We start from the raw sequence: 8,302 nt of genomic DNA, 5'->3' as shown, positions 1-8,302 counted from the left end.
GATGTAGCAGAGCCGATACCCACATGACACGGCAAAGCTGAGCCAGTGATATAGCAGAGACGATACCCACATGACACGGCAGAGCTGAGCCAGTAATGTTGCAGAGGCTAAACCCACATGAAATGGCAAGGCTGAGCCAGCGATGTTGCAGAGCCGATACTCACATGACACGGCAGAACTGAGCCAGTAATATAGCAGAGCCGATACCCACATGACACGGCAGAGCTGAGCCAGTGATGTTGCAGAGGCTATACCCACATGAAATGGCAAGGCAGAGCCAGCAATGTAGCAGAGCGGATACCCACATGATGCGGCAGAGCTGAGCCAGTGGTGTAGCAGAGCCGAAACCCTCATGAAATGGCAAAGCTGAGGCAGCAATGTTGCAGAGCCGATACCCACATGACACGGCAGAGCTGAGCCAGTGATATAGCAGAGCCAATACCCACATGACACAGCAGAGCAGAGCCAGTGATGTTATAGAGGCTATACCCACATGAAATGGCAAGGCCGAGCCAGCGATGTAGCAGAGCCTTTACCCACATGATATGGCAGAGCTGAGCCAGTGGTGTAGCAGAGCCGATGGCCCCATGAAAAAGCAAGGCTGAGCCAGCGATGTAGAAGAGCCGATACCCACATGATACGCCAGAGCTGAGCCAGTGGTTTAGCAGAGTCGATACTCTCATGAAATGGCAAAGCTGAGGCAGCGATGTTGCAGAGCTGATACCCACATGACACAGCAAAGCTGAGTCAGTGATACAGCAGAGCCGATACCCACATGACACGGCAAAGCTGAGCCATTGATGTTGCAGAGGCTATACCCACATGAAAAAGCAAGGTTGAGCCAGCGATATAGAAGAGCCGATACCCACATGATATGCCAGAGCTATGCCAGTGGTGTAGCAGAGCCGATACTCTTGAAATGGCAAACCTGAGGCAGGGATGTTGCAGAGCCGATACCCACATGACACGGCAGAGCTGAGCCATTGATATAGCCGAGCCGATACCCACATGACACGGCAGAGCTAAGCCAGTGATGTTGCAGAGGCTATACACACATAAAATGGCAAGGCTGAGGCAGCGATGTAGCAGAGCCCATACCCACATGATACGCCAGAGCTGAGCCAGTGGTGTAGCAGAGCCTATACCCTCATGAAATGGTAAAGCTGAGGCAGGGATGTTGCAGAGCCGATACCCACATGACACGGCAGAGCTGAGCCAGTGATATAGCAGAGCCGATACCCACATGACACGGCAGAGCTGAGCCAGTGATGTTGCAGAGGCTATACCCACATGAAATGGCAAGGCTGAGCCAGCGATGTAGCAGAGCCGATACCCACATGACCCGGCAGAGCTAAGCCAGTGATATAGCAGAGCCAATACCCACATGACACGGCAGAGCTGAGCTAGTGATGTTGCAGAGGCTATACACACATGAAATGGCAAGGCTGAGCCAGCGATGTAGCAGAGCCGATACCCACATGAAATGGCAAAGCTGAGTCAGCAATGTTGCAGAGCCGATAACCACATGACACGGCAGAGCTGAGCCAGTGATATAGCAGAGCCGATACCCACATGACACGGTTGAGCTGAGCCAGTGAAAAAAGCAGAGCTAATACTCACATGACACGGCAGCGCTGAGCCAGTAATGTTGCAGAGGCTATATCCACATGAAATGGAAAGGCTGAGCCAGCATTGTAGCAGAGCCGATACCCACATGATACAGCAGAGCTGAGCCAGTGGTGTAGCAGAGCCGATACCCTAAGAAAATGGCAAAGCTGAGCCAGTGATGTTGCAGAGCCGATACCCACATGACACGGCAAAGCTGATCCAGTGATATAGCAGAGCCGATACCCACATGACATGGCAGAGCTGAGCCAGTGATGTTGCAGAGGCTATACACACATGAAATGGCAAGGCTGAGCCAGCGATGTAGCAGAGCCGATACCCACATGAAATGGCAAAGCTGAGTCAGCGATGTTGCAGAGCCTATACCCACATGAGACGGCAGAGCTGAGCCAGTGATATAGCAGAGCCGATACCCACATGATACGGTTGAGCTGAGCCAGTGATATAGCAGAGCTAATACTCACATGACACGGCAGCGCTGAGCCAGTAATGTTGCAGAGGCTATACCCACATGAAATGGCAAGGCTGAGCCAGCGATGTAGCAAAGCCGATACCCACATGATACGGCAGAGCTGAGCCAGTGGTGTAGCAGAGCCGATACCCTAAGTAAATGGCAGAGCTGAGGCAGCGATGTTGCAGAGCAGATACCCACATGACACTGCAGAGCTGAGCCAGTGATATAGCAGAGCCGATACCCACATGACACGGCAGAGGTGAGCCAGTGATGTTGCAGAGGCTATACCCACATGAAATGGCAAGGCAGAGCCGAATACCCACATGATGCGGCAGAGCTGAGCCAGTGGTATAGCAGAGCCGATACCCTCATGAAATGGCAAAGCTGAGGCAGCGATGTTGCAGAGCCGATACCCACATGACACAGCAGAGCTGAGCCAGTGATGTTGCAGAGGCTATACCCACATGAAATGGCAAGGCTGAGCCAGCGATGTAGCAGAGCCGATACCCACATGATACGGCAGAACCGAGCCAGTGATGTAGCAGAGCCGATACCGGCATGAAATGGCAAAGCTTAGCCAGTGATGTTGCAGAGGCTATACCCACATGAAATGGCAAGGCTGAGCCAGTAATGTAGTAGAGCCGATACCCGCATGACACGGCAGAGCTGAGCCAGTGATGTAGCAGAACCTATACCCTCATGAAATGGCAAAGTTGAGCCAGTGATGTAGCAGTGTCGATACCCACATGACACGGCAGAGCTGAGCCAGTAATGTAGCAGAGCTGATACCCTCATGATATGGCAAAGCTGAGCCACTGAAGTTGCAGAGCCGATACCAGCAGGAAATGGCAAGGCTGAGCCAGTTATGTAGCAGACCTAATACCCACATGATATGGCAAAGCTTAGCCAGTGATGTAGCAGAACTGATACCCACATGACACGGCAGAGCTAAGCCAGTGATATAGCAGATCCAATACCTGCATGACACGACAGAGTTCAGCCAGTGATGTAGCAGAGCCGATACCCGCATGACAGGTCATATATGAGCCAGTGATGTAGCAGAGGCGATACATGCATGACATGGCAAAGCTGAGCCAGCGATGTAGCAGAGCCTATACCCACATGATACGGTAGAGTCGAGCCAGTGATGTAGCAGAGCCGATACCCTCATGATATCGCAAAGCTGAGCAAGCGATGTAGCAGAGCCTATACCCACATGATACGACAGAGCTGAGTCAGTGATGTAGCAGAACCTATACCCACATGACATGGCAAAGCTGAGCCAGCGATGTAGCTGAGCCAGTGATATAGCAAAGCCGATGCCCATATGATGCGGCAAAGCTGAACCAGTGAGGTAGAAGAGCCTATACCCTCATAATATGGCAAAGCTTAGCCAATGATGTTGCAGAGGCTATATCCGCATGAAATGGCAAGTCTGAGCCAGTGATGTAGTAGTGCCTATACCCGCCTGAAACGGCAGAGCTGAGCCAGTGATGTTGCAGAGCCGATACGCTTAGGACACGGCAGAGCTGAGCCAGTGATGTTGCAGAGGCTAAACCCGCTTGATATGGCAAAGCTGAGCCAGTGATGTAGCAGAGCCGATACCCATATGACATGGCAGAGCTGAGCCAGTGATGCTGCAGAGCCGATACCCGAATGACACGGCAGAGCTGAGCCAGTAATGAAGTGGAGCTGATACCCGCATGAAACGGCAGAGCTGAGCCAGTGATGTAGCAGAGTCAATAACTGCATTACACGGCAGAGCTGAGCCAGTGATGTAGCAGACCCGATACCCTCATGAAATTGCAAAGCTTAACCAGTGATGTAGCAGAGCCGATACCCACATGACACGGTAGAGCTGAGCCAGTAATGTTGCAGAGCCGATACCCGCATGAAATTGCAAAGCTGAGCCAGCGATGTAGCAGAGCCTGTACCCACATGATACGGTAGAGTCGAGCCAGTGATGTAGCAGAGCCGATACCCTCATGATATCGCAAAGCTGAACCAGCAATGTTGCAGAGCCTATACCCACATGACACGGCAGAGCTGAGCCAGTGATGTTGCAGAGGCTATACCCGCATGAAATAGCAAGGCTGAGCAAGCGATGTAGCAGAGCCTATACCCACATGATACGGCAGAGCTGAGCCAGTGATGTAGCAGAACCTATACGCACATGACATGGCAAAGCTGAGCCAGCGATGTAGCTGAGCCAGTGATATAGCAAAGCCGATGCCCATATTATGCGACAAAGCTGAACCAGTGAGGTAGGAGAGCCTATACCCTCATGATATAGCAAAGCTTAGCCAATGATGTTGCAGAGGCTATACCCGCATGAAATGGCAAGTCTGAGCCAGTGATGTAGCAGAGCCTATACCCGCCTGAAACGGCAGAGCTGAGCCAGTGATGTTGCAGAGTTGATACGCTCAGGACACGGCAGAGCTGAGCCAGTGATGGTGCAGAGGTTAAACCCGCATGATATGGCAAAGCTGAGCCAGTGATAAAGCAGAGCCGATACCCACATCACACGGCAGAGCTGAGCCAGTGATGTAGCAGAGGTTAAACCCGCATGAAATGGCAAGGCTGAGCCAGTGATGTAGTAGAGCCAATACCCACATGACACTGCAAAGCTGAGCCAGTGATCTAAGAGAACCGATACCCACATGACACAGCAGAGCTGAGCCAGTGATGTTGCAGAGGCTATACCCGCAAGAAATGGCAAAGCTGAGCCAGAGTTGTTGGAGAGCCCATACCCACTTGACACGGCAGAGCTGAGCTAGTGATGTAGCAGAGGCGATAACTGCATTACACGGCAGAGCTGAGCCAGTGATGTAGCAGAGCGGATACCCTCATGAAATGGAAAAGCTTAGCCAGCAATGTTGCAGAGCCGATACCCAGATGACATGGCAGAGCTGAGCCAGTGATGTACCAGTCGATACCCATATGACACGGCAAAGCTGAGCCAGTGATATAGCAGAGCCTATACCCACATGACACGGCAGAGCTGAGCCAGTGATATAGCAGAGCCGATACCCACATGACACGGCATAGCTGAGCCAGTGATGTTGCAGATGCTATACCGACATGATACAGTAGAGCTGAGCTAGTGAGGTTGCAAAGCCTATACCCTCCTGATATGGCAAAGCTGAGCCAGTGATGTTGCAGAGACTAAACCCGCATGAAATGGCAAGGCTCAGCCAGTGATGTAGTAGAGGCTTTACCAGCCTAAAATGGCAGAGCTGAGCCAGGGATGTTGCAGAGCCAATACCCGCATGACACGGCAGAGCTGAGCCACTGATGTAGCAGAACCGATACCTGCATTAAATGGCAAAGCTGAGCAAGTGATGTATCAGTGCGAACACCCACATGACATGGCAGAGCTAAGTCAGTAAAGTAGCAGAGCTGATACCCTCATGATATGGCAAAGCTGAGCCACTGAAGTTGCAGAGACTAAACCTCAGGAAATGGCAAGGCTAAGCCAGTGATGTAGCAGAGCCAATACCCACATGATATGGCAAAGCTTAGCCAGTGATGTAGCAGAGTCGATAACCATATGACACGGCAAAGCTGAGCCAGTGATGTTGCAGAGGCTATACCCTAAGGAAATGGCAAAGCTGAGCCAGTGATGTAGCAGAGCCGATACCAACATGACACGGCAGAGCTGAGCCAGGGATGCTGCAGAGCCAATACCCGCATGAAACGGCAGAGCTGAGCCAGTGATGTAGCAGAGGCGATAACTGCATTACACGGCAGAGCTGAGCAAGTGATGTAGCAGAGCCGATACCCACATGACACGGCAGAGTTGAGCCAGTGATGTTATAGAGCCGATTTCCCCATTAAATGGCAAAGCTGAGCCAGAGATGTAGCAGAGTTGATACCCACATGACACGGCAGAGCTGAGCCAGTGATATGGCAGAGCCGATACCCAAATGACACGGCAGAGCTGAACCAGTGATGTTGCAGAGGCTTTACCCGCATAAAATGGCAAGGCTCAGCCATTGATGAAGCAGAGCCTATACCCACATGATACGGCAGAGCCGAGCCAGTGATGTAGTGGAGCCGATACCCTTATGATATGGCAAAGCTGAGCCAGAGATATTGCAGAGCCGATACCCACATGACACGGCAGAGCTGAGCCAGTGATATAGCAGAGCCGATACTCACATGACACGGCAGAGCTGAGCCAGTTATGTTGCAAAGGCTATACCCGCATGAAGTGGCAAGGCTGAGCCAGCGATGTAGCAGAGCCGATACCCACATGATACGGCAGAACCGAGCCAGTGATGTAGCAGAGCCGATACTGGCATGAAATGGCAAAGCTTAGCCAGTGATGTTGCAGAGGCTATACCCACATGAAATGGCAAGGCTGAGCCAGTAATGTAGTAGAGCCGATACCCGCATGACACGGCAGAGCTGAGCCAGTGATGTAGCAGAACCTATACCCTCATGAAATGGCAAAGTTGAGCCAGTGATGTAGCAGTGTCGATACCCACATGACACGGCAGAGCTGAGCCAGTAATGTAGCAGAGCTGATACCCTCATGATATGGCAAAGCTGAGCCACTGAAGTTGCAGAGCCGATACCAGCAGGAAATGGCAAGGCTGAGCCAGTTATGTAGCAGAGCCAATACCCACAAGATATGGCAAAGCTTAGCCAGTGATGTAGCAAAGCCAATACCCACATGACACGGCAAAGCTGAGCCAGTGATGTTGCAGAGGCTATACCCTAAGGAAATGGCAAAGCTGAGCAAGTGATGTAGCAGAGCCAATACCCACATGACACGGCAGAGCTGAGCCAGTGATGAAGTAGAGCTGATACCCGCCTGAAACGACAGAGCCGAACCAGTGATGTAGCAGAGTCGATAACTGCATTACACGGCAGAGCTGAGCCAGTGATGTAGCAGAGCCGATACCCTCATGAAGTGGCAAAGCTTAACCAGTGATGATGCAGAGCCGATACCCACATGACACGGTAGAGCTGAGCCAGTGATGTTGCAGAGCCTATACCCGCATGACACGGCAGAGCTCATTCAGTGATGTAGCAGAGCCGATAACCCCATGACATGGCAGAGCTAAATTAATGATGTAGCAGAGCAGATACCCACATGACAGGCAAGAGCTGAGCTAGTGAAGTAGCAGAGGCGATACCCGCATGGCCCGACACATCTGAGCCAGTGATTTTAAAGAGATGATACCCCCATGACAGGGCAGAGCTGCGCCTGTGGTGTAGCAGAGCCATTACCCTCATGACATGACAAAGCTGAGCCAGTGATGTAGCAGAGCCTATACCCGCCTTACACGGCAGAGCTGAGCCAATGATGTTGCAGAGACGATACCCACAAGAAAGGGCAGAGCTGAGCCAGTGATTTAGCATAGCCTATACCCACATGATATGGCAAAGCTGAGCCAGTCATGTAGCAGAGCCAGTACCCACATGAAATGGCAAAGTTTAGCAAGTGATGTAGCAGAGACGATACCCACATGACACAGCAGAGCTGAGCCAGTGATGTTGCAGATCCGATACCCGCATGACACGGCAGAGCTGAGCCAGTAATTAAGTAGAGCCGAAACCCGCATGAAACGGAAGAGCTGAGCCAGTGATGGAGCAGAGCAGATACCCTCCTGATATGGCAATGCTGAGCCAATGAAGTAGCAGAGCTGATACTCACATGACACGGCAGAGCTGAGTCAGTGATGTTGCAGAGCCTATACCCGCATTAAATGGCAAAGCTCAGCTACTGATGTAGCAGAGCCGATACTCACATGGCATGGCAGAGCTGAGCCAGTGATATTGCAGAGCCGATACCCGCATGACACGGCAGGGCTCAGCCAGCATTGTAGCAGAGCCTATAGCCCCATGACATAACAGAGCTGAGCCAATGATGTAGCAGAGCCGATACCCACATGACAGGCCAGAGCTGAGCCAGTAATAAAGCAGAGGCGGTACCCGCATGGCACGACAAATCTAAACCAGTGATGTAGCAGAGCCAATATCCTCATGACATGACAAAGCTTAGCTAGTGATGTAGCAAAGCTGATGCCCAGATGACACGGCAGAGCTGAGCCAGTGATGTTGCAGAGATGATACCCGCATGAAACGGCAGAGCTGAGCCAGTGATGTAGTTGAGCTAATCACCGCATGAAACGCCAAAGCTGAGTCAGTGATTTAGCAGGGCCAATATCCACATGACAAGGCATACCTGAGAAAGTGATGTGGTAGAGCCGA

Source organism: Dendropsophus ebraccatus, chromosome 1 (genome assembly GCF_027789765.1).
Source record: "Dendropsophus ebraccatus isolate aDenEbr1 chromosome 1, aDenEbr1.pat, whole genome shotgun sequence".
Lineage (NCBI taxonomy): Eukaryota > Metazoa > Chordata > Amphibia > Anura > Hylidae > Dendropsophus > Dendropsophus ebraccatus.
Note: the sequence above shows the minus strand (reverse complement) of the source record.